Below are 26,140 nucleotides of genomic sequence, written 5' to 3'. Positions count from 1 at the left end.
TCAGCAAAACCGACTGTTTTTTCCACTGCACAAAGTCAAAACCGACTGTTTTTTCCACTGCACAAAGTCCTTGTGAGGTCTTTCTTTGGATGATTCTTTTGAATACCTCCAAGAGTGAGCTCCCCATGGTGCATGCATGCATTCCACATACCCTTGACCTTTTTTGGTAGGTCTATAATTGAAGATATTGTTGAGATCATGATATAAATGAATAGTACAACTAAGAAAATCAAATATTGAGGGGTCTAAAAAATATGTACATGTCAAATATATATAATATAGGTGGAAAAAATATAAAGGGGTCAAAATAAATCTCTCTCATTATAAGTATACCATAAAAAGATGAATATTTTTGGTGGTCTAATTTATGAGAGTAATAAAGAATAGATGTAGGAAGGAAAAAATCACAATAGTGAAAAAATATACACATAAATAGAGCTAGTTTTTTTGGATTTTTGTTAGGATGGAGTTACACCAAAAATAAGAGAAGCTTGCATGAAAATTTTTTTATATGGAATAAAGAGTATGCAGAATGGTAAGAAAAAATATGGTAATGGTGAGTCAATATACATAGCATAAATAACACACCATAGGTAGAAATATTTAAATAAATACCAAAATAATTATGAAAAATACTTTTATTTAGGCCCTATATACAATGAAATATTTATACACAAATGGGCCATAATATTTTCTATTTTTTATTTTATTTATTTTTTTGGCTCAACTAGCCCAGTGACTAGCTAATTAAGGGTTTTTAAGAAGATATGGGAAAAGTCCCCTAACTCACACACACCTATATACAGTGAAATGGTACGGATAGCCACAATGTTTGGATGATTTTGGTAGGGTGGGTTAACTCACTATGGCAATTACGGAAAGCCGAAAAACGGCTATCACTATGTAAGTTTGTACTTGAGGATTGCAAACCTATTGCCACTCCCATGGAAACAGGTTTGAAGTTGAGTCTACATGGTGCTGGCAATCCTGCTGATGTCACTCTTTATCAAAATGCTGCTGGCTGCCTCATTTATGTATGGAACACGAGGCCGGATATTCAGTTTGTAGTCTCACAGGTGAGTAGATTTATGCATAGCCCCAGGTGTAAGCATTGGCAGGATGTGAAGAAGATCTTTCGCTACCTTAGTGGCACTTTACATCTTGGCTTGTTTTATCCCAAGGGGGGATCATTGCCGCCAAAATTACATGCTTTTTTGGACTCAGATTGGGCTGGTTGTTTTGACATGCGAGTCTCCACAAGTGGTTTTTGTTTTATGCTTGGCAGTTCATGTATATCATGGTTGAGCAGGAAGCAACCTACTGTGGACACTTCGAGTTGTGAGGCTGAGTACATGGCAGTCTTCACAGCTACGGTTGAGTATGTATTGCTCAGACGCCTTAGGGCTAGTTTGGGTGTTGGACAGGACACTGCCAACACTATCTACACTGACAGTCAGAGCGCATTGGCAGTTGCGAGGAACCTAGTTTTTCATGCTCGCACAAAGCAAATTGAGGTACATTGCCACTATGTCGGGGATACCACTATGTCAAGGAGAGGCTCTCAGCAGGAGAGATTAGCTTGTCTTATGTGCCAACACAAGACAACCTTGCAGATCTTTTCACAAAGGCATTGTCTCGTGAGAAACTTGAAGCTTTCCGCAAAGCTTTGGGCTTACTCCCCTTTGTGGAGTGATCATGTCCTCAGGGCATGGCACTTCCCTTTACTCATGTGCCAGCTCTCGTTCACCGCATCACTCCAGGGGGATTTGTTACCATATTTTCTTGTGGATAATAAGGTGTGGACTTATGGTGAGCTATCATGAACTTGGTAGTGAGTTTTTTTATCACTCCATTTATAAAATGAGTGCCATTGTCACTCACAATCTCAAAGGGACAACCAAATCTTGTAATAATGTTCTCAAAGAGAAACTTGGTAGTTGTGACCTTACATCAGTCTTATGTGTCGCCCTAGCTTCCGCCCACTTTGTCACATAGTTAGTGGCAACAATAATATATCAAGATAGAGTGCTACGAGTTGTCGACTAATTGGGCCTACAAAGTCCAACCCCCATTTTTCAAATAGTTGAGTCACTTTGACAGGATGTAAGGGCATATTATCCTTTCATTGTGTGATCTTGTAACGTTGGCATTCATCACATCCTTTTGCAAAAAGTGATGCATCTTTGAATAAGGTAGGCCACCAAGAGCCTGATTGCAACACCTTTCTAACTGTTAGTTCCCGTGAGAAATATCCTCTGGCTATACCCATGTGGGCATCTTGCAGTCTGTATAAATACTCATCCTCACGGGCACAACGTCTAAGAATATCATCCTTTCCTAGCCTATAAAGAGTTCCTACAATAAGAGAATAAGGTTCACATTATTTTAACAGTTTTTGAGCTATGTCCTTACGAAGCTCTTTGGGTGGAAAACCATTAACTAAAAAGTTAACAATCTTCTCACTCCATTCAGATATGGTTTTGACTAGGAATAGAGAAGTATCGGGCAATTCATCATCGAATCCAGTAGGGGCTTCACCATTGGGTATGCGAGACAAATGATCCGCCATGACATGTCTTTTACCATGTCTCACCACAATGGTAAAATCAAACTCAAGGAGAATTAACAACCATCATGTAATTCTTCCTCTGGAACAAGGTTTATTTACTAGATACAACAAGGCTTGATGATCCACATAGAAAACAAACTTGTTGGCAAGAAGGTAGTAGAAAAATTTCTTCATTGCATAAATCGTACCTAAACCTTCTCGCTCCGTAGTGGTGTAGTTTCTCTCGGCATCATTCAATTGACGACTTGCAAAGCTAATGGGGTAGTCCAATTTATGCTCTCCTGGCTGAGCTAGAACACACACAATAGTAAAGTTTGATTCATCAATATGCACATGGAAAATCATATTCCAATTGGGCACTCATAAAATGGGAGCGCTTGTCAAGGTCTTTTTCAATGACTCATAAGCATGTTCACACTCCGTGGTTCAGTGGAACTCAACAAGAAGCTTGTACAAAGGACGAGCTATCTCGACAAAGTTTAAAATAAACCGTCGGTAATAACCAACATGGACCATGAACTTTTGAACTCCTTTATAGTTCGTAGGTGGTGGTAATTCAGCAATGGATTTAATTTTGCTCTCATCTGTGGAAATCCCATTTTTGAACACTATATGCCCTAAAATAACTCCATGTTTAACCCAAAATTGGCATTTGAAAGGGTTTAAGGAGATGCGATACAATTTGCACTTCTCAAATAACTTTTGTAAGCATGATAGATGTTCTTTCCAAGAGGAATAAACACAAAGGTTAGCTAAGAAAGCTTCGCAAAACTCCTTCAAATATTCTCTAAAAGCAGTGTTTATTAATCTTTGAAAGGTAGTAGGGGGCTTGGTCACTCCAAATTCGGTTATAAAGGTTGTTTTAGCTTGGTCTTCTAGCACAATTTTGATTTGATTGTATCCAGAGTACCCATCTAAAAAGCTATAAGCTTCCTTTTCTGCAACTCTTTCAAGCACATGTTCTGAATATGGCAAGGGGTAATGGTCCCTTCTAGTGGCGGCATTAACCTTCTTGAGATCCACGCACATTCTGAGTTTCCCATTCTTTTTTGATAGAATCACTATTGGAGACACCCATTCTCAGTGCTCAATAGGGTATATGAATCCGCATTTTACAAGATTTTCAATCTCTTCTTGAACGATCTTTGCATATTTAGGATTCATTGGGTAGGGTCAATGCTAAATTGGTTTAGCCATGCTATTCATGGGGATTGTGTGTTGCACCAGGGAAGGTGGATCACCTTTCATATCATGATATGTCTAAGAAAATATATCCCTAAATTCCTTGAGAAGTTCTTTAAGTACACACTCCTCGGTCTCTGTTAGATCTTGGGCAATGAAGATAGGTTTGGACTCTTCTTCTGGGTTTGCTAACTCTATTTCCTTAACTATCACGGGACTATCATAAGCTCCATTTCTTCCATCGAGAGGTTTTCTTTGAACCTTTGTATACACAACTTTATGTTCCTTTGTGGTGTAGGATTTGAAATATTCAGGTGCAGGGTGTAAGTCGGTGGGGTTCTCCTGTTCTGTGGAGTGTGATTTTACTTCGAATTCCTTTTGTTGTTGAGCTAACTCTCAATTTTGTCCTCTCCTTACGATATAGTTGCCTCTCATATCTCTTACTCTTCTTGTCTAATTTTTTATTACGACCGATCTCTAGTGAAGAGTCACTAGATGAATCCCTAGTTGTGTCTACTGCTCCATTGGATAGATTGTCATCTAGGGTAACACTAGGCCTTGAATGGTTTGTCCCCACATTTTCACTAAGATTTAATTCAGATTCTTCGTCCTCAGAGTCAATTTCAATTGATTATTATGACCCAAATCATGTGGGCTATAGTCTTGTGAGATGCTACTGGTTCCAATGCCAGTCAGACCTTCATATTGTAGGTCATCACAAGCTATATGCATTGCTTCTAGCATATTTAAGGGTACGAGTGGCACTTCATCCCCCTCAGGTGTTACCCAGGTCATCCCCCTATTTCCCCAAGTGTCTATGGTTGCTTCTAGGTGGACCCAACCCACATTGTCTGACTCAGTCATCCCAGGTTGTACATCCATATAAGGAGAATCTTACCCACCATCAGTGTCTGCTTTACAGGTGTAACAATGCTACAATGGGACCCAATTAATTGTGGTGTCAGATCTATGATCAATTATAAACCTATTTCCCAGAGTATGTGCTCAACCCATCACAAGATCCACTTGAATGACAGAATCTTGGAACTGCAAGTAGACATGGTTTTTAGACCAGTCATGCACCATTTTTGCTTCCATCATGAAAGGACATCCTAAGATCATCTTAGATGCCATAGTGTGCTTGGAGAAATCCATAACAATGAAGGTAATTCTTATTTTATGTCCAAAGACCTTGATCTTGAGATCTTCTAGCATCTCAATAGGTTTAACAATAGACCCATTGGCCATCTTTACTACTATGATTGTGGTCCCAAGGTGAGATCTTCCCATAGTTTCCTAGCAATTTTTAGTCACAATGATAACCACAATGCCACCATCAAGGATTCCCTTCAAAATTAATCCCTTGGTAGTGATTGGTATGGTTGCATTGGATTCATCACCCTCTAAGTATTGTCCCAACTTGTTAACAGGTATTTCTACAACAAGGTTCTCATCTAGGTTGGGTTGTGGATCTAAGTGTTCCTCCTCTATTGGTATCTCCCTAGCTCCATCCATCTATGCAAATTGTGGTAGCCTGACTTTCAATTCTCCATTGAGGAAAGCTGGAAGAGGTAAGAATAGCTCAGGTTCTCCATATAGTTTGGAAATGATGGTGGTTCTAATCTCTAAAGCCATGAAATCCATCAATTTGGCAATATTTAACGGCACCTTTTGGGCTTCAGTCCCTTGACGTGAGGAAGATGGGATCTCCATTTCTTCGATAGGGTTAGGTAGTCCCTCTATAAACATTCTTTCCAACAAGAAGTGAGTACGTCCACTTTCTCATGACTTTAAGTCACTTTCTTCTTGGATGACACTAGGTATGGCTAGGGGTCTCTGGACGTTTTGAGGTTGTTGTTGTGTAGGGAACACTGTGTCTGTAATCTGGATCTGCCTAGGTGTTGGCTCTAGATCCCTTTGGGTATCTTCTACAAAACTCCTTAATTGCTTGACCCGCTCGATCTCCTCTATAGGGTTTGGATAAGTTCTTATCTTCTTCTTGGATCCTGGCCATTGTGGCTCATGATGATCTTCCTTGCTGGTTTCTTTCTTAGTGGTTGTTTTGGTCTCCGCGGTTTCACTTGAATCAGAATCCTCTTTAGCATCGTTCATATATACGGAGTCGTCACCAGTCCCTATGTTGGTATTTGAATTGGGGTCTGACTTCACTGCTTTTTGCGATATCTTCCTTCGTGTTTTCTTCTTCTTCTGAGATTGGTCAATTGATACCGTGTCTCTTTGTTCAAGAATTTTTTTTTTTTTTGGAGCATCGATTGTGTGAGTACGTTTACTGGTACCACATGCATACTTTTGTGATGGCTCCTTGATAACCTCAATCAAGTTTAATGGAATGATCTTCGGTGCATTTGGATTATTCGTACATTGGGCAATCAAATGATCTATGCCACATTGATTACACATGAGTATCGGCATTGTAGACATGCTCACTTGATTGGTTTGCATTAGTGTGGCATTATTTTGTAGCCTAATAGGACACTCGGCCACACCATGTGGACCTCCACACTCATAGCATTAAAGAGGTGGTCTCTTAGTAGTATAATTGATATTTTAACCTCTTGCAACAAAATTAGCTACTTGATAGACAAGTTTGACTTGTCTCCAATAGTCCTCCATGTAGTATTGTGGACTTTCTTCAAGCGCATCCATCCCATAGGCAATATTAGGGTATATATCTTCCCCACAACCTTCCAAACAAGAAATAGATGACTCACAACCCACTTGATTCAAAGAAGTGATTCTCGGATGTGGTGGTTGCGGTCCTTGCACTGGAGGTGGTAAGGGTGTTGTTTGAACAACATTTTGGGCCCTACGGACCATGTGTTGTGATGTTTGTTCAAGAGGTGGAGCCGGCATCAATGCAGGCACTCGAAGTGTGTTTGTCCATGCTAAGGTTGGTTTATTGGCCATCGCACGCTTAAATACTATGCAATTCTTAGCTTGATGACCATACCGCCTAGAGGAAGAAGTATTAAATGGCTACCTATGTCAAATAAAAAATCAAGCATACATGGTGGATTTTGACAACAAGGTATACAAGTGGAAAAATTTCACGAAATTAGAAAGACCTTGATGGAAAGCTGATTTCAACTCCAAAGACCTCTAGCTGTAGAATATATGCTAGGGCAGTCAAATCCAATGATTTTTTATTCATTTCGGCATTGGAGGTTTTGATACATCTAACGGGTGGGTATGATTTTTTTTGACTTGGAACACTATACTTCATATAGTCCCATAGGCCTTTAGAAAGCTCATTTCCATTTGACTTTTGTGGTGGGGGGGGGGGGGGGGGAGAGAGAGAGAGAGAGAGAGAGAGAGAGAGAGAGAGAGAGAGAGAGAGAGAGAGAGAGAGAGAGAGAGGTTTTGGAACTTAGAGAGAATGCTCTATGCAAACTCTACCATGACATGCAGCAACCCCTGCCATAAGAGGTATGTTCCATGTGTATCATTGAAGTTGAAGAGACATCTTTTCATCATGAAGATCACCATGGGGCAGCTCAAGAAGCACGCACAACACACATAACCTAGGGTAGAAAGTGATTTTTAAGGGGCAATGTGGGACACCAAGTCTTACCAAAATGGAGGATTAGGATTACAATCTTTATGGCCAAAAGGAAGATTATATCAACTTCAATCATGTTGTTGGTTATAATTGCAATGATACACATATGTCATTAATGGAGATTCTACTCCACCAACATCCTCATATGGTCAATTGTAGCAAGACTATATGGTTGGATTGCCGATGTGGGTTATCTATGGACACAAAACCACCGTTTTAAACATAAGGGTGCACAAAGAGTCACTACCAAGTCAACAAAAACTTGCCCAGACCCCACCAACCTTCATCAAAAACACCATAAGGTCATAAGGAACCAATTTGTGTCAATATATCACCAATGTGAGTACTAGAGGAGACCAGCACCAAGAAAAGGCTCGAAAGATGCACTAAAGTGTCAAAGTGTGTCCAAAGTGACAAAGACAATACAAAAGTTGGAGAAAAGATAGCTTAATAGTTGAAACCTAATATGAACAAGCTTAGGAAGGGGCTAAACTCAAGTTTGGACCATCCTACCATCTCCAAGACCAAGAACTATATTTGAAAGTCTTAACCTCTAAACAATTTTTATACACATGATGGGGACATCTAAATTAGTCCATGATGTGATCACATGGCTTCAAGAACATCAGGGAATCAAGGGGAATGTTAAAGTCCAAAAAATCAACTAAGAGGTGTTTCATAGGCTAAAGCTTATCTTCACCATTTATGTATGGGGATATGCTACTAGTGCAAAGGCCTTTATCGACAAACTATTGTGGGATGCACATTGGAGAAATTTTAGGCTAGCAACCCTTGATGCAGAGATCAATGTTGTAGAGAAAGAGACACTCAAAGATCATACTAGAAGCTATGAGCTCGACAATATCGTGCAAGAAAAAACCAAATTATTTGAAGGTCTTACACTTCACTTGCTCATACTTGGTCTAGAGCTATTGCCAGGTAGCATCTATAAAGGAAACAACTTCAAAATATGGATTCTCTCTCATATCTTTGAGCACATCCACTGCAAGCTCACTTCAATTTGTGTGATGATCTACATGTTTGTAACAGTCAATTCTGTTTATAGTTGATGGCTTTATAGTGTAGTCTAGCTCAAATAGGAGCTATGCATCTTGTTCATCTATTCCCACCATTAGCATATCTATTATACTTTACATATCTATAATCTCGTTATTCTTTTCAGATCTATATTTCCCTGAGAACTTCTCTATCTCTTTCGGATCCTCACAAAAAGAGATCGTAATAGGATCTCTAAAGTAGAGGGATGAAATCCAAAGTAAATTGGAAATTTTCAAGGTTGAAGTCCAAATGCTAAAGGTTAAGTTAGCAAAAAAAGACAACCTGTTAGCAAGAGGCCTGCCTACATTGCCACTACTAAAGCCATCAATCCTTAAGACACACCATGAATGCTACGCTCACTAATACTTCCTAGTCCCTACAATTGGTATCAAATCATTAATGTGATTACCATTTCCTAATCACATATTAATAGATCCAAGTAACCTTATCTTAATCATTACTCTTGCTTATCCTTAATTCAACGAGCCTCTCTCATCACTTGCTAACTACTTGATTCATTGGGAATGTTCTAGGAGGCTAATCCTTGTGCCACTATCCTTACTTAAGATAATTGCACTTTGACTACTGTGTGTGTGTGTGAGTGAGAGAGAGAGAGAGAGAGAGAGAGAGAGAGAGAGAGAGAGAGAGAGAGAGAGAGAGAGTAGAAGCTTTCTCATTTGTATTTAGCAACTCCCAATAAGCATTTTGATTAGTATATGTGCATCCCATAATAACTGCATTTAGCTCTTAGTTTTGTACATTTGTGTTTGTGCATTGATCAAGTCATGCTAAATATCTCCTCATACACCATTTAATACTATCTTTATTCTAGTTTTGGATTGATTCCTCAATTAATTGTGTATAAAACTTGATTATAGTGTGTGTACACTTACACTTTCTCCAAATCATGAGCATAAAAAGCAATGTATTAAGAAAATCTAACTGTGTACTGAGTAGGTAAACACAATGATCATATATGTCTATCCTCCATGGAGAGTTAACATTAAATAAACTGATGTATTTTCAACTCAAAGAAATATGAATTTCAATCATGATGCAATGATGATTCAATGCATTCCCACCTCATAGTACAATATTATACCCAAAACCGCTTCCAAAAGATATACTATATATAATGTCATTTACATTTATATATACCTATAAATGAGATGCCAAAGGATATGTACCATATGAGGCGGATGTTTAATTGTTTCTGTAAAATCAGCCTATAGAGCCTAGAATTTTTATTAAAACCAAAGAGAGGTAGCATCACTCCAGCTTTTGGTATTTAAGATCTTTGAAACGAAAAATTTGGGTAGCATCTCCTTTGTACAACGGGCAAATTTTTTTTAATAAATCTCTTCCCTGCCATCTTTGTTGAGACCCTCCCATGAGGTTTAAAGGCTCAAGCAATCACTTGAAAGTGAAGACCCTTGTCCACAATCTATGTAAATCCATTACTTAAAATATTGTATGTAGGTCATAGCATGTATAAAAACCAAGTAGTGACATCAAAGAAAACATCATCAAAAAGTCCTATGCAAACATGACTGAATACAGATCCAATTGATCAGTTAAAAACAATTTCTAGCAAAAGGTTCACTAATTTCAGTATCCATTATATATTACAGTTAGATTAGCTATGAAACCCAATCTTAAACACAATGTTTAAAGCTCAAATTTAACCAAGACTTGACTGAGTAGGTGCAACGGCACCTACCTGTACGGTTATTGTCGATAGAGCAGTCGATTGGATAGTGATGAGATGCATTGTCACGAGTAGTCCAAGGAGTCACTATTAGCTTCTGATTGCAGATGCCGATGAACACAAATGCAGATATGGGTATAAGAATGATATGTCCAACATGCCTAGTACCAGGACCATTTCCCAAGCTAGATTCAGAATGTGTGTGTGAGTAAGAGCGTGTCCATGATAGGGTATGAGTGTGTGTGTGTGTGTATGTGGGTGCATGTAGCACACTGTGATAGCCACGCACCTGTGAGGTAAGCTTATACAAGATGAGAGATGGAGACCTACGAGATCCATTCCGTGAAGGAGATGAAGCAGCTCATTATGTACGTACGATAGTGTGTGTGTGTGTGTGTGTGTGTGTGTGTGTGTGTGTGTGTGCTAGCTTACTATGCAAGGCAAGTAAGCAGCAGGAGAACTACCTGTGAAGATGATACTATTTTTAAGGTGTATAATGCATGCACAAAAATGCACGGAGTGACTGGGTGGGTAGCAGTAAATGTTCGCGTCGAAGCAAGTGTGGACTAAAAGATTTTAATGTTGAAGTGGTGCTCAAAAAACCGTAGGACTGGATATAGCACAACAACCAGCTACCCATCTTCTAAGTATGGGCCCTAATTTCAAGGCACCACCACCTTGTAAGGATTATCTGTATATATTTTTTCTTCCCAATGAGAGATAGCAAGAGCGAGTCATGCAAGAGAATGGGAAACAGTATCCGTTCTTGAGCCTATCATGACAGTAAATAGCAAAGATGGTTGCGAGCCTAGCCAATGTTATAGAACAATTTTGATAAAGCAAGATAATAAACATACCATCACATTTAAAGGTGTGTGTGTGTGTGTGGGGGGGGGGGGGGGGGGGGGAACCCCATTCCTGAGGAGAGTTGCTAAGATTTAACAAAGTCATTGTCGTCCAGATAGTGAGAGTGAGATCACCACAAAGGGAAGCAGTCAACGAAGGGTTAGTCAAGGAATTGTCAGCTAGATAAGTGTGTGTGTGTATGTGTGTGTGGCCCTCCCCATACCAGAGGAGAGATCCACTTGGTGGAGCTTGGTCCACCAAGTGGACCAATTCCCCACCAATTGTAGTAAATGCTTCCTAAAAATTTCAATGTTTATAGCTCAATCACATGTACTGTGTTAAAAAGGTTTAGATGCAAGATTAGCCATCTGTAATATGTTGAACCAGGTTTAGATGTAAGAATACCCAATTGATGTATGATAAAGAGGTCCTCCAGGGAGGAGAGTAGGGTGCTATGAAAACTACATACCTAAAATCTCATGATTATGGTTTCCTTCAAGCGGCTAAGCACGCTTGGCCCAAACCGTGGGCCCATGGCATGCATGTTTTGGTTTGAGCTATTGGGATTGGGCATCAGGTAACCCTCCATGACGTCGTAGTCAGAGGAAGAATCACTAAATACAATATGTGGGTCTTGAGTGGTACTACCTTGGGTTCCCATTGAGGGCCTAGAGCCTAAGGTAGAGGAATAATGAGTACCCGCGTAAATGGAGACACTCTTGATGTGCTCGTTCTCTAGCACAAGACCAGAGCGTAGGTGCATATGACCTCGACACTCTAGAGGTGTTGGTGAGTGCCCGTGAAGGCCGCTCACCTAGTTTTTTAGGTGTTTACAACCCAATTTTTTGTATTTTTGGTCCCTTTTTTTAACCAAGCCATAGAATATGACGTGCGATAGCTTAAAATGAACATCTTGGCTAGAGAAAAGTGCCGTGCTTTATAGCCCCCGATTCGGTTACGTACAACCCTCGAAATCCTAAAACTAGTCTTTTCCTAGGTGGGAAGAGGACTAGAGTTAGTAAGTCCAAAGGGTGAGTGTGAAGGGGATGGTGGAGGACTTGAGGAACTTGTCCCACATGCCCTCCCTTCACTTGAGATCATAGTCTTTATATATAAGGTAGCGTAAGTAGTATATCATAAGATTGAGCACCGAGACCTAGGTTTGGGCTTGGGCTTGGGGAATGATCCCGATCTCTTCCTTTTAGGATAATATATATTTTTTTAAATTCCCAAATTTCTTTTTGGTCCCAAATATCTAGGTGTTTATTTATTTATTTATTTATTTTCTATAACAATACTGTGGATGGTCGCGTGCAGTTTCAGTGGCCTTTTTGGGCCCCACACACACACTAAACCTTTACCTACTCTCCTAACTAACCTAACCTTATCTCCTCTACAGCTAACTACCTACTCTCGTAACTAAGCTTTACTACTATGCTAGCTACTTTGCCGACTACTAACTGACAGTGAAGCTACCTACTCTGCTAACTGCTTACTTATTCATTACTAACACACTAACTACTAACTGTGCAAAAGATTACGTGCAAGCAGACATTGGCAAAAAATAGAGATTATGCAGGAAATGAAAACTTGCAGAAAATAACTTCTTCTTCTGCCTCTTCCTTCCTAACACAAACACTCACAGAAGAAGCACAAAGTGCCTCTTGAGCTTAGTGCAGGGCCATTCCCCGGTAACGGCGCCAAAAATGTGGGCTCCTGCCACATGTATCTAAGCAAGGAACTTGCCTAACACTGTGTGCGAGCCACAGATGGCTCCAAGCATGCAAGTAGCCTAAACTAGTAAGCTCAAAGATGACAATGGTGTGTCACTCACCGCTCTAAGCTTGCTATCGTGGAGGATTCCTCACCGCGAAGAAGAGGGAGCCGCCGCTACATCGCGCTCAACCGCCTCGCCGCCGTCGTGCCACTGCAATGCTCGATCAAAGACTCTCTCTCTCTCTCTCTCTCTCTCTCTCTCTCTCTCTCTCTCAAGCACACATACACACACTAGTACACAAAGGAGACGGAGAAGGAGATGGTGCAAGAGCACTCTTCTTGCATTGCACAAATGAGAGAATGAGGTATTTTAGGTTTAGATTGACTTTTATATGGGGTCGCCCGTTCACATTTGGGCGCCCACACTTAGCCAATCTTACCCAAACATTATAGGTTCCAGTTTTAGAGTGCACCTCTCATCGGCGATCACTCTTAACCATTCCTACCTAACCGACAAGCCCGGCCAATAACATAATACACTACTTGCAGGTCTGACAATCTTGGCCCATGGCTACATAAAAGGTGGTTGCTTGGTGGTAACACCATGCTTTGTTATCCACCTCAAAATGTAATCTATGCTAAAGTGAATTTATGCATAAATCCAGATAAAAATGATTAAGGCTCCATTGGTATAAAAAAGGATGTGTGATTCATTTCATCTTAGAGCATGATTTGGTATTGGATTTCACATTGGTGGGAAAGAAGTTTTTCACAAAAACCATTTATAAGGAAAGAGAAGACTTTATTACTTTTTTTTATAGATACGTGTCATACAATTGGAAATGTATTTTCCTTTCCCTCAATACTAAGACTCATAGCTCTACATGTATGATGAAATGTTATTACTCAAAATAGGATACTTAAGTTGAGCAGCCATGTGATGAAAACATGGTGCTCTTAGAATTACTCATGAAACAAAGGAGATATGAAGATTTCTTCTTGATCTACATAGCTCTACATGTGGATCCTTAGCTTTCCAATGAATGGTGTAATTAGAACTTGTTGCCCTTTAAAAGCTCCAAATGAATAAAATTTATTTCCCAATTCTTCAATTCTTATGCCTAAGATTTGAGCTAACTCGTTTGAAATCAAGTTATGAGTGGATCAGGGATCAAAGATAATAAAAGCACGTTGATCACTAACTCTATGCCATGCATAACATAGTTGAGTAGCTTCTTGATTGACCTCTATAGGCCAAGAGGCAAGTGTAGAATAAGGAGAGTCCTTCTTGGGTGGCGTTCTTTGTGGGACATGCACGATAGGTTTTCCCTTGGTCTCTACACTTAAAACACCGATTCTTCTTCTTATAGTTCTCAAAATTTTTAGGTAAGATCTTGTTTTGCCCCTCGTATCTGCACTTCTCTTTCTTCTTTTCATTGACCTTGCGATCTTGAGAAACACACTCATTTTAGGAATCCTTATCACTCTTCTCATACGCTTTAAATTTATAAATCATCTTGTTGAAAGTGATTAGCTTGGTAGAAACCATGGATTGGTGGATGACTTCTAGGATTTAGCATATGTATGCATATCCTCAGAAAGCCTTGCACTAAGAAGTCAATTCTTTTGAAAACACAAAACTTTTCTACAGACTTTTGGATCAATTTCCCCTCCTTGAGCTGAAGACTTCTAGTTGGATCAACTCCCACTAGTCTACATACTTTTGGATCAACTCTCCCTTCTTGAGCTTAAAATCAAACCAAGCAATAAGCACATCATCTTTGGATTTGTCATCTAAGAATTACCATAAAATAGAAATTCTACATTATTTCAAAGCCTTTGGCCCTTGAGTTGGCATACTAGCTCAACATTGACAAGTGGACTACTCTGCTAAGATAAACACTAACTACCCCATTGAGCTTGTCAATAGAACTTATCGCTAAACAAATATCATAGCATATTTGATGCACAAGAGACCAATATGAAGCTGACTAAATTGGATTATGGATGTTCAAGCCATTTCTATACATGGTTACCTCGCCCAAGTGCATCCCAATATGGATAAATTCATAGTGAGCTAAAAAGAGCCATTTTTGGGGTCCTAAGTTATGTTTAGAGATTGTGAAAATGCAACTTAAGTAAAAAATTTCTCTAAAGATAAATTCAAATCCATGTAGTGACAAGTTAGGCTAGCGAGTGAAAATCATGCCCCTTTGTTTTGTCTTAATGTGGTCATATGTGCGTGTCTTGCCTTCTATAAAATAAAACTTGTAAAGCTATGACATAGAAGGGTGTTTCTTGAGATAGATATCATTAGCTCAATATGTTCATGAGACTAATGTAACGGAAGTAGATCAAAGGTCCCAATGGGAGAAGTACTCATGCTTAGTGGAGTATGCCTACAATTACACTGTACATCCTTCCACAGGAAAAGCACCTTTCGAGGTGATTGAGGGAAGATCAAAAAGTCCCCTGCTAATAAAGGTACACGGGAAGATCTTCACTGCAGACGCGTATAGCCGAGACCTACAAGAATCTTTCCAAAAGATTAAGGATGATATCTCTATCTCATAACAAAGGCAAAAGGCTGCTGCTGCTGATAAGCACAAAAGAGCCCAAGCCTTTAAAGAAAATGATTGGGTCTTGCTTAAATTTCCCAAGGCTCGATTAAGGCACACCACGAGCAAGAATCCTATGGGACACCAAAAGTACTATGCTAAGTTAGCAGAAAGGTACTATGGTCCCTTCCAGATTCTTTGACCAATCAATGAGATGGCCTACCAACTCAAGTTGCCCAGCCATTGGCTCGTACACAATTCTTTTCATGTGAGACTAATAAAGCCTTAGAAAGGAGAGCCAACTCAAGAAACAACTATTGAAGACTTGCCGGAGATCAAGGACCAAGAAGAGGTGCTACAGCCTGAGTGCATTCTCTGACATGAAGACAAGGTATTAAGAGGCAGTAAGACTCTCCGGTGGTATCTTAATAAGTTTAGGAGTTATCCTTTTGAAGATGCTATATGGATGCAAGGCATACAATTAAAGGATAACCTAAACCTTGTCAATCTTACAATGCTTCCCGAAAGTAAGCAAATGTACGAATGTTTAAAATGAACAAAGTTTGTGTCTTATAAGACTCTCTTTTTCTTTATTGTGCACAAATGTTAAGTAGTATGCATGCTTAGAATTAAGTTTGTGGAGACGACGTATTCCAAACACCAAGTAGAGCTTGTCACTCTACTATGGAAGATTGATAGGACTAATGCGCAGACATGTTTGCTGCAGCCTTAGGCTCTTAAGAGCCAAATGGATTAGTCATCCATTCTGGAACGATGTCATAGGGTAAGATAGGGATCCTCTACCCGCTAGAAAAAAGGACTAATGAATAGGCTTTATCTTCTCTACCCCATAGTCAAGGACGACTATGATTTCAAGAGAGAGGTGATGTCATAATAACTAATATCTAATTATCCTAAGTGATTTTCTCATGTTAAACTGATCATTTAATATGGGGAAGTGCTAGGGGAGAAAAAGCTAGAATATTGGTTAACCTGGCAGGCCGGCCACAATAGGGATCCAAAGGAGAAAAAATAGGGATCCAAAGGGGGGGCCATTTGCAAAAGAGCAATGTGCAACAATGGGCTTCACAGACCCTAAGGTTCAGCCCATTAAGACTTACAAAATACTAAGGTTCCAAAATTCAAAGGTTATGTCTAAATGGTCAAGCTTAGTGAAATTGGATGCTTTGTGAGCGTACATAGGTGGGGGCGAGCCCTATAAGTAGGGGATGAGAGAGAGAAAAAAAAACACACACACACACTCACATACTCCCTCTACACAAAGGGAATAGGAGACACACGTTAGCTCCCTAGCCCAGTTGCCCACAAGGTGCACTCAAATCCTATTGGATGGCCATAGAGGTGGACCAATGAGAATTAGGCTAGAGTAAATCTAGTTTAATTCATTTAAAAACACTTGATACAAGAACCAATAAGAATTAGATCTTTAGAATACTATTGGACAATCTCCCAAGGGGTCCAATAAGCATTCAACAGCCCAATGGCTTGCCTGCTTCCTATTGGCCAGAAGACAAAGGGGTCCAATGAGAGTTTAGTTGCATTATTTAATTGCCTAAAGCTCTCACAAAAGTGGAAAGGGGGAACACATGTCACAAGACTACCACTTATGCTTCTTAAACCCTATTGGCTAAGCTTGGAGAGGTCCAATGGGAAACCAGTAAGAGGATTTAGCAAGTTGGGGTTGACCAAAAGAGAGAGGGGGCTGATTTTGGCAAGGAATTATCGCACACACAATCTCATGTGTGAAGCAAGAAGAGTCTCTCTCTCTCTTCTTGTCAAGATTTAATGGAAATCTCATCATCTACTCCAAGCTTGTGAGAAGGGAGGCCTACACCAACAACTCTTGGCTTTGTGATGCAAATCCAACCAAGATCCAAGCTTCGATGCATGCTCATCTCCTCTACCATGCTAATTACTAAGATATGCTAAGCTATTATGAGTGATTATGTGAGGAGATATACTTCTTTCTTGTAAGACTACTCCTTCTTCCTCTCAATCTACTCTCATACCCCGCTAGCTCGCTCCATATCGAAGGCATGTGAGGTCTTGGGTCTGAGACCGCGAGGGAATTGATGTTGTGTTTTATAAGTGTTTGCTTAGTGCTTGGAGTTTCCATCTTCATTGCACTAGCTAGTTATTGAAGGAACACAAAGAATTGTATTGTAAAATGTCTCCCTTGATGGGGGAAACCTATAATACAAAGCCTTTTGGAGGGGGGACCGACTCCATGTAAATCTGGTCCTCAACTGTTGTCAATAGCTTAATTTCTCTCTCTTTTGAAGTATTGTTCATGCCTATCTAACTAGGTGTTATGATTTTTGTTGGTCTCTCCATCCAAACACTCTTGCTATGCTCATTAGGAATCTATTCTAATGAAATTCTCACTATGTTTATGCTAGTTTCTGCTACACACAAGTTACTAGGCCATTAAATGTTACATCTTTTCGTATAAAAAAAAACCTCACCCTAACCAATGGTCAAGGTTGAGAACCTGAATTATACTTGAAGAAACTAAAGCTGGTCACAAACTTGCTTTAACTTATAGTAAGCAAACTCCAACTAGAGCAATAAATGCATACTAATTGGATTGCTTGGTGCTAACGTACACACTTTGCATATCCTTTAGCACAAGATTACACTTTGTATTTTGCTTAATCCACCTATTCCCTTGGATACTAACAGTAGCATAACTTTTGTAACCTTCCTATCCCCTTGGATACTGACAGTAGTGAAATGTGTGGGATTCCCCACACTTTACAGAAAGTCTTCCAAATGACTGGTAAATGGAGATCATAATGTCGTACAACACTGCTAAGAAAACAACAATGTCCTGAATAACCTTCTTGGTTAACTTGAAAGATATACAAGCACCCAAACTGAGACATGATCTCTATTGGTGATTAGTAAATCCATAATCGCATAGAGATATTGCAAATAGAGTGCAAAATGCTTGATAGTACGAATGTGAAGAATATACATGCAAATAAGCCTTTGCTAAACACTAGAGGCCATAACACCTAGTGTGCATGCATTTAGCAAAAAATAGATCCAAACCTATATATCCATGATCATCCTTTCCCAATACTTATGGAAAATGTGATGCTTGTAGCACACATTAAAGAGGAGTGTAAATAGTTCTGAAAAGAAACTAAATACGTTCTGTTGGAATCATTTGTAAGCCTTGCTGAAATGTTTGAACCATAATAGAAGGTGAAAGATTAATCACTATTAGGGACAAACAATGAAACCTTTTCATTAACAACTCATAGCCTTGCTATATGCATAAACTACCATCCATTAATGTTGTTTAGCAGCACTTGTACCTTAGCAAGTCATTATGAGTATCCAACAATATCTCGTCATTGAAATTAGTCCTGATACAACGTGCTAAAAATGTTCTAGAAAACGGGTTCGACCAGAATCTAGGGACATCATTGCGACACATAATTGAAGCAACGGCGTTAGTGTCTGTCGTAGAGACTCATATTCTCCACATGTGGAATATGTCTCATGGAAGGAGTCTAAAAAAAGAACAAAATTCAAGTACAAGATGTACTTGGATGTGGAGGTAATTGTAAACACGCATGCAACATGTGTGAGAGAGACCCTCATTATCCATGCTCCACACTGGCTAAATCGAACTCCTTAAGTTTCTAGGCCGTTCTATCTCAAATGCTTGCTCCATCTATACACCTTAGTAGAGAGAAGCCTTTACGAGTTTAAGTCTTTCAAAAACTCAACTTGATTTTCACACGAAAGTGTGTAGTGTTAAAGGAATGCCCAAAAAATCACTAATGACAAGACTCTGGCTTGTCCATTAGAATCGATGGGCACTCAACTACTCAACTAAATAGGTTTGATCATTGATGGATTACAAACAGAGGGCACTTAGCCATTCCAAAATAGGTGGCAATAGATGGATCTTAGCCCTTCTTGTTACCGTATTGACATGGAAAGATTTCAAGAAAATCATGTTGAGATTCACCTTTCCCGCGTAGAAGTTGAAAAGAGAGAGAGAGAGAGAGAGAGAGAGAGAGATGATGGGCTAAGGAAACCCCTTATTCTAATGTGGTGTTGTTTGCGGGTTGCCACGACGGACATCCATAGCAGAGCTCTCAAGCATAAACATAAAATTATCGATACAGGGGAAGCGACTCGGATGAGGCATGGAAACTCACTAGGATGTCAACCCTAATGAAGTGAACTCAAGGAGATGCAACGACTAAATCTACAAGAAAATCAATCGCACTAAAGCCAAGTAATCTGCGTATGTCCTTCTACACAGCTCTACAGTCATCACGCCCGTTCACCATGCAAATCATATCGGAATCGCACGAAACTTGAAGGGAAGCTACAGGGGACTATCAGGAACATATCCTATCACTGTCACAACATTCTGGAGAGGTACAAAGATCGCGAACATTCATCCCACAGTACGCAAAAACAGTAAACGGATGATCCTAAAGGGTCGTTTTTAGGTCCGTAAAGCCTCTACTAGGGTCAAAACAACATAAAATACGCATATAAACACTCAAAACAACAATTTAAGGCCTAAACGGATGCGTTTGAAACCTTCACCAAATCTTGAATGCTTACACTTGAATGAAAGAGCAGAGTAAGAGGAACACAATGCAAGAAACAAAACTGAATTTGGATTATCGTAGCTACAGAAGCAATGATTACAAGTTTGAGCAAAGAGGCAGCTCTCTGTGCATAACGCAATAGTCCCTTATCTTCAAAAAATAATCTCCTTTCCCACTAACCTTAGTGTATTATATACCTAGGGCTTTCTAAAGTGGCCGGCAGCCAACTTCTCATGGACCTTTACATACATCATTGGAAAAATTACATCTTTGACTTAGACTTGACATAGATGATTGACATTAGGCTTTTACAAGGTTTGATGTCTTAAACATTGGAAAAATAATGTGACCACATCAAAACTTTGGCCGGCTGACCCAACGGTCGCCTTGGCTAGGTGGGCACTTGTATGTTGTTATCACCTCCAAACACTCCCCCCTTCCTAGCTCGTGTCGTCCCTTGACACGACCATTTGTAGTCTGGTCTTCTTGTTGATGAGAATCCCCCCTTCCTTGATTGAGTTATATCTGGCATGTTTTGCTTGTTCAAATGGGGTGCCCATTTGCCTTTGATTGACGAACATGTGTTCTTTGTGATTTGGATATTGTGGACGAGGCATTTGTGCATGTTGTTGCACATCCTGCTTTACCTTTTAATTTGTGCACTTGGTCGATGTTTGTGCACTTGGTCGATGATACCTGCTTCTTTGGATACTTTGCCTCCTGGTGCAGTTGACTTTTTATTGGAGCTCGTATCTCAAAATGTTGAGACTTTGACGTGTGTGCAATGGCATCTCCAATTTGATTTTCTTTGCCACTTTGTCAATAGAGCTTTGTTGGTATCTTTGAAGATAAGAGCTGCTCTTGTCGAAGCGTAGTTGAGAACAATGTGGCCCCACTTTATCTCTTTGAAGATCGTGTAACAAATTCTTTATTGGTTTCATTTGATTGAAGGAATATATACAATAGAATAGTGATGGGTGTTTCTAAATTAGGGTCTAGAACCTGAATGACCAAAGGGAAAAATCCAGTGGGAAAAAACGCCTTTGGTATACGTTCTTACTGGGGTTGAACACTTGGAAGTTGAGTACCTGTTCATGCAAGGTGAGTGCTTGGGCGAAATAAAGTAAGAGTGCGTAATGCAAGCGCCAATTATGGGACACTCTATATGCACACAAGAGTTCTTTCAAGAAAATCATGCGGTGTGAAAAATGAGTTGTTGGGTGCTTCAAGGAACAAATGTAGCACATGTGATATCCAAGGACATCTCAATAGCTTCCACATTTCCAAGAAGGGTTTTTGATATTGAAGCTTCTCCACTCATTACTCACTATGCATAGTGCATGAGTGTCTTTTGGACTCTCTTCTTCACTTTACCAAACTTAAAATACATAGACTTGGACTCTTCTTCTCACCTATACCAGCATGAGCGACACAACATAAATATGCTCAACTCCTCCACCTTGAGCAGTACCTAGAATAGCTAAGACTCTTAGACCACAGAGAATATTACTTGAAGCTTTGGGATTAATGCCTTGCTCATTTAGTGGCTCAGTTGCCCGACTCTTGACTTTTATGCCATGTATTTTTAATGGCGACTTGGACTAACCTGTTCATGGCCTGAAACCCAATGCCATAAGTTCTTGAGATTAAGGCCTCTATCATTGCTTTGGTCTTTGGATGCCACCATCTTGTCGAGTAAGTTGGTATACTTTGGCTCCTCTAGCTTCTTTTGTTGCATGGGATGTTCCGTAAGGAGTCCGCATTATTGTACCTTTACTTTTTCTTCTTTGTGAACAGCTTGAGTTTTCAACAGTGGATTTGGGACCCACTTCGTTGTTGATTCATGAGTTTCTCCCTTGACTTGATGGGCACTAAGTTTTTGTATCCACACTTGGCTATTACCATTGTAAAAGCCTTGCTTTTGTAGTAGAAGACGAGGGATCCATTTTGAGGTTGTTTCTCCCTTCGTTGTGCTTAGTCCCCATTGGCTCTTTGTTGTTGTTGATTGTCTTTGTGTGGTGTCCTTTGCTACTTGGTTGGTCTTAGTGGCTCTAGGTTGAGCAACTACTTTGGGTAACCGTATTTGGGTGTTACCTTCATAAAATCCTTGTGCTTCAAGTAGCTTAACTGGAATCATCCGCTGCTACATCTGTTTTTGTTGGGTAGCTTCGTTGAAGTTTGACTTTGGTACCCATACTTGTTGTGTTGCTTTCTTGGAAGGTCTTTTCTTCTGTCGTTTTTTGTTGTTCTTTCTCCTGCTTGAGTTGTTTTTATTTCGTTGATAGCTTGGCTCGCTCATTGTAGAGCTTCTTTCTTGAGGTGAGTACATCCAGGCTGTTACTTTAGGCTTTTTGGCCCAAACATTATTTTTTCCTTCAAAGTAGCCTTGAGCAATGATTGACTCATTTGATGCTACCCACCATATCACCTTTTGTTGTTGTGGTTGAACCCGTGTTTCATGTATCCAAACTGGGTCTTTGACTTGGATGTGCTCTTTGGATACCAACAGTTCGTTGACATTCTTCGGCTTCTTTGGGATGATTTTTTGTGATGGAAACTTTGGTTGATAGACTTTTTGCTTTGGTTTCCATTGCATTGTTGATGGAGTGGCTCTTGATGTAGAGGCTTCGCTTGAGCTTTGACGTGGGCCTGTCGAAGGTAAAACTGACTTGCGAGGATGATCTTCTTTAATGTTTAGTTTGGCCTTAGCTTTTTCTGCTGTAGATGGTTGTGTCTTTTTTGTTGATGTCTCCTGGACCATCTTTGTTGTTGTTGTTGATGCTTTTTGTTGTTGCCCTAAGAAGATATTCTTCCAACTCTTTGTTAGGACTAGACTTTCTTTGATGTGATGTGAGTCAACTATGTTGAAGTTGTCTTTGAACTCCCCATGACTCAACTTGAGTATTGTCTCCGCTATGCCAAAGCTTGGGATTGGTGTTTTGGCACTGGTGTATACTCTTTCCTCCACTTCTTTAATTGTCGGGTTTCCCATCATTATCCAAGTGCCATATGACATTAGATTCTTGGTAGCGTAAGGATCAATTGCAGCCGAACATGTAACCTTGAGCCTTGTTTGTCCGCATAAATTGAATTTGATCAAATTGGGATATTTTTCATCTTTGGCTTCTTCCTCATTCTTCCTTTGATCTTGAGAACATCTGTTGATGTGGAGCTTTGCACATCTGATTCTTCCTGTACTTTCAACTCTGCATCGTTTGAAGTTAGTTTCTTTGGACTAGATGTTTTTGACTCTTCAAGTATGTCAATGATGACATCTCCACATGGTTGTATTTCTCTCCTAGTTTGTGTTTGTGCAACATCCTCCATGACATAGCTATTTGTCCCTCTATTTTCATTCTCACAAATCTCATTAGCATTTCTCAGCACTTTCAACATAAAACATGAAACTAGGTCGTAGCCTTCTTCATTACAAAACTTGGTTGGAGTTAGCTCATTTACACACACATCCAAGGTTGCCAATATTTGAGTCCATCCAAATGGCTCAAATAATTGCTCTGGAAAGGGTTCCGGTATGTAAGCTTCATCGTCCATTGATCTTTCTAGGATGCAATCCTCCTTCACTAAGCTTCCACACTTCGAAGCACCACACATCCAAAGTTCTTGTTTGGTTTGTAGCCACGCAGATATCTCTTTCCCATTGGCCATAGTAGAGTCAATTTCTTCTAAAGGAGTTCTATTCACATCTCTATAGCTATGGTCTTTTATGCTTATTTTTGTGGTGATCTTTTTATGTCTCAAGTAGATATAGTCATAGCCCCAATATTGAACCATCTTAAGTTGACGCATGAAAGGTCTTCCTAAAATGATATCAAAATTGTTCCCTTTTCCAAAATCTACTATTGCAAATGTATGTTCATATTCAATTCCACAAGAAGCCACAACAATTTTCTCTAAGATACCCAGGGTTTTTTCTGTGTATCCATCTGCAAGTTGTAGCTTCATTCTAGTTTTCCTAAGCGCTCGTCTACCCCATTTTTCCCAAATGTCTTTTGTGGCTATGGCTACTCCAGCCCCACTATCAAGTATAGCCAATGTTTTAACTCCTTTGTGTTCCACAGGTAAGGTGGTGTTTCCTTCTTCTCCTTTGCAATATTCCCCCACCTTGTTTATTGGCACAGGTTTAGCGTTTGCACTTTCTTGTTGAGTTTTGTTTGATTGTTCATTTGAGGGTAGATCTTGAAGAGGTATCTTTAATCCCATCTTCCCCAAATTGTTTCCTACTTCATCCCATACATGTGGTCTAATCTTAAGCAGTTCAGATAGAGTAATGGTGCACTGTATTGAAGCTGACATCAACTCTTGCATACTCTTTGTATCCATCATCTTGGATATGGCTTTCCTCTGAGATGACACCACTCCAGTCTCTGAGTCTGCCTCATGTTCTCCTATGTATGAGGGTAAGGTCTTCAAGGACTCTGGTTTGCTTTCAATTGAAACTTCCGTCCCTGCATCTCCATTTAGAGATTGAATGTCTCCCTGATAGACTTCATGCCCTGTGTTGACCTCGGTTATGGGTACAGATTGGATAGTCTCACTTCCATCGTTTTCACTTCTAATTGCTTCCCACAATTCATTTGGCCATGGCTCATCTATCTCTGAAATAGGTGCCATAAATTGTGATCTTGACCTTGCATCATTAGTGGTGTTGGCCACTACTTGATCATCTAGTTGAATTTCTAGGTTGTTGGTTTCTTGTGTTGCAGTCTTTGCTTGCACATCCTTTTGTGATTCTAGCTCAATGTTTCTTTGAGTTAATTTTTCAACAACCTTTGCCTTAGGCATTTCAAATCCAACACTTTTTGGTTTTGTTTCTGGAGGTGAAATTGGTGCTTCAGGTTCCATCATTGCCTGTGCAGTTTTTACCAATTTCTTACACATTTTCAACCTCTCAGTCTCTACCTCAGCATGAGGATATTTCATCCCTCGTTGCTCTAGGGTTTGGTCGGGTTTCAATCTAGACTCATATGCTTCCAGTGCAACATCTAATGGCTCTAGGACTTTGTCTACCAACACAGATCCTTCGGAAGACGCCTTCCTTGGTTTCTTATCGCTCACCATCGTTTTGTTTTCCCGTTCTTGTTTGAACTGCTCCTCTGTCTCTTGTAATTCTGTTTGTAGTCCAGTTTGATTTGTAATTGTTTTTGCTTTAATTTTGTCTCTTTTGGCTTTCCAGGATTTTCTCCCAGTCCTCACTGACACAATAGTTGTTTCCCCTTGTTTGGGTTGTTGATCTTTCTCCTCATTAGCTTGGTCCTCAGCGTTTTCTTTTTCTTGGGCTCTAGTCACTACCTTCACAAGAATTTTGGGTTCTGCCTTTGATCCACTTGGAGAAGGTAACACTCCCACAACATTCATTGTTGTTTTCCCCTGTTTGTTTGGGTGTTTTGAACAATTAGGAACTACCTGTGTAATGGCACACTCCAAACAATATCCAATTATCTCTACATGAGAACAATTCTTGGCCCAATGATTACCTCCACACTTGTAGCATGGTCCATCTTGTTGAGTCACTGGTGGCACAACTGATGGTTGTTCTTGCTTAGCAAGAATGGTCTCTGGTCTATGCTCTTGATTGGCTATGAACATCAGAGTGTCCTCATTCAATGAATAGAGTTTTCTCATAGGTTCTTGCCCTAGCCTAGGTTGTGATACCTCAACTCTTTGTAAATCCCTTGATACAATCCTATTTTGAAATAATGGATGATTTGGTAATGGCATTTGTTTTTCTATTTGATGTCCAAATAGTATCCCCCTCGTGTATGTTTGATTATAGTAGCACTCACTCATCTCATGATTGGTCCATTTTTGCTCAATGGCACACCATTTTATTCGTTGTGCTACTTGTGCTACTAGCTCATCTAGGTTGGTCATTAATTGAGACATAATCACTTGCCTTGTGTTGGTTTTACCAGATGCTAAAGGAGCATTATCCATAGTGATCTTTGTATCACCAATTTCCTCGCCATAGGCTTTACAATTGTCAACTAGGTATAACGCTTCTCTCATGACTTGTTCAAAGGAATTACATCCCTTTAAGTGTAAATCTTTCTTGAGAGTTTCATTTTTCAAACCCTCTATGAAGAGAATTGATAATCTTTCATCCTGTGGTAACTCGAGTTCCGGACATCTCTTTATATATTGTTTGAAGCATAGCGATGGTTCCTTCACTCTCTTATCTTCTTTTTGCTTGAATGCATAGATTTGGGAAACTGAGTTATGCTTGATTCCCCTTTTAGAGAACTCCACAACAAATTCTTGCAACAGTTGTTCAACGTTTGAGAAGGCATTTTTGTCCAA

Source organism: Adiantum capillus-veneris, chromosome 1 (genome assembly GCF_014529385.1).
Source record: "Adiantum capillus-veneris isolate H3 chromosome 1, ASM1452938v2, whole genome shotgun sequence".
In the NCBI taxonomy this organism is placed as follows: Eukaryota; Viridiplantae; Streptophyta; class Polypodiopsida; order Polypodiales; family Pteridaceae; genus Adiantum; species Adiantum capillus-veneris.
This window is presented reverse-complemented; position numbering follows the sequence as displayed.